Here is a 2182-nt window from a genome sequence, read left to right as displayed (position 1 = left end):
TGTAGTGTTCGACAGCATTTGTTCTGTTTTTTAAAAAGTTTTTTAAAAAGTTCCAGATTTTAAAAAGTCCACGGTAAAACATTGGTAATCCAGAAACGTCCAGCATTTTTGTGTCCATAAAAAAAAACAAGGCTCTTTTCAGCCCCAGTCCTCCAACTGTGCGTAATAATCCACTGGTTGCTGCTCTCCATACCATGTCTCTGGATGAACTGGTGGCGGAATGCTGCAGCTCTGGTGGACAGCTGGACCAGCCAGTGCTCTCCTTCTTCTTTTGGCAGATGAAGAACACTCTAAGGAATCCAGTGCAGTTTGTCCCAAAAGAAATCCACCAGCAGGGCCTGGATGTTTCCCAGCAGGTTCGGTGGAGGATCGACGCAGGTTAGCTTGTGCCAGAAGGACGACGCGGCGAGGTTGTTGATGACAAGCGTTCGCCCCCTGTAGGACATCTTTGGGACCAAACATCTCCACCTGTTCAGTCTGCCTTTCACATGCTCTACAGAACCTTCCCATTTTTTATAAAAAAAAAATCATTGCCCCCCCCAGGTAGACACCCAAGTATTTAAAACTCTTCTCAATCTCCAGAGAGTACTACATACCTGAGAGGGAACAGCCTTGCCTTGCCTTGCCTGATCCCTCTGTACACTCTAAAAGGAGCACATAAACCACCGTTGACCTTCAGAACACTCTCAATCTCACTGTACAGCACCCTGATCACGGCTCTGAAACCAGGGTTGAACCCAAAGCTTTCCAGCACCTTCCACAAGTATTCATGCTCAACCCGGTCAAAAAGCATTTTCCTGGTCTAGGAAAATCAGACCAGTCTTTAAACCCATAATCCCGGAGACGTCCAAAAATGTCACAAATTAGGTATATATTGTCAAAAATCGACCTGCCAGGCACACAGTACGTCTGGTCATGGTCAATGATCTGCTCAATCACCTTCATCAGTCTTGATGCTAATGCTTTTGACAGCAGCTTGCAGTCAGTGCACAGTAGTGACACTGGGCACCAGTTCTTCAGCTGGGTCAGGTCTCCCTTCTTTGGCAGCAGGGTCAAGACGGCTCTCCTGCAGCTTGATGGGAGCTGACCACCTTTCACACTCTCTCTTAGGACCTCCAGCACTTCCTGCCCTATAACCGCCCAGAACGCCTAAAAGAACACAACATCTATTTCTGGCGCCTGCCCATTCTTCATAAACTGAAAAAGAACTTATAAGGAGCATCCATCTCAGTGACGCTTCTAAAGCATGAGCAGACCAGCACCCCCTCTACTGCAGTGTCCAACAGGTCGTTCATTTTGGCTTTTTTGGTTTTGAGGGCTTCAATATGCCCTTGATTTCCTGTGGCCTCCAAACACTGGAGTTCCACCGTCTCTATCTCCAGAGCTTTCAGAAATCTGGCAATGTCTCTTGTGACATTGAGAGTTTATTGTTGACAGAAAATTTAATTTGTGCCTTTGTCACATCCCACCACTGCTGTAGGGAGATAAAAGCTCCTTCTCACGTTTTAACCAATTCCATAAAAAAATAAAAGACTCTCTAAAATTAGCATCTTCTAGAAGTGTGGTGTTAAAATGCCAGTAGCTGCTCTTAGGTTTAATATTCTTTTTACTGATGGTGCACTGGACCATACAGTGATCTGAGATGCCTACTGGAAAAATAAAACATCTTGTAAAAAAAAGTTAAGTTGATCCTTAAAACAATAAAAGTGATCTAATCTCACCAGGAAGAGCGTGTTATGTCTCACGTGTACTGTCTCTGTTTTTAATGAAAATTTCTCCATGCTTCACAGAGATCGTGGGTCTCCACCAACTCCCACAGGTGCTTACGGGAAGCTACATGAGGCTCTGCATGATTTCTGTCTATATTGTCTGCTGTTCAATTAAAATCTCCTCCCAAAACTAAAAACTCTGCAGTGCTGCAGTTTAAAATAACATTGTTAAGTTTGTGTAAAAACTTCATTCTCTCCACTGCACTGGTGAGAGCGTCCACACAGATAAACACTAAAACCTCATTCTCATTAAAAACATCTACATTTAAAAGCCTCCCATTTAAAATTCCCTCTTGTAAGAAACAGGAATATAATTGTGATTAAAAAGCAGGGCAACACCAGGTTAAAATCACAAACTCGTCCCACTCCTTCACCCAATCAGCAGTGTTACTGCCGCACTGTGGGTCTCCTGC

General features: G+C 44.0%; 1 long non-coding RNA gene across 1 annotated transcript; it reads left to right on the top strand.

Moving 5' to 3' along the window:
- The first annotated feature begins 1220 nt into the window (after positions 1–1220).
- Positions 1221–1999, top strand: LOC310732227. Its single transcript, XR_014535407.1, has 2 exons — positions 1221–1360; positions 1438–1999. It is a non-coding gene; the product is annotated as an uncharacterized lncRNA (long non-coding RNA).
- The last annotated feature ends 183 nt before the right edge of the window (positions 2000–2182 follow it).

The sequence above is a fragment of the Silurus aristotelis genome (assembly GCF_946808225.1).
Source record: "Silurus aristotelis genome assembly, chromosome: 10".
Classification (NCBI taxonomy): domain Eukaryota; kingdom Metazoa; phylum Chordata; class Actinopteri; order Siluriformes; family Siluridae; genus Silurus; species Silurus aristotelis.
This window is presented reverse-complemented; position numbering and strand designations above follow the sequence as displayed.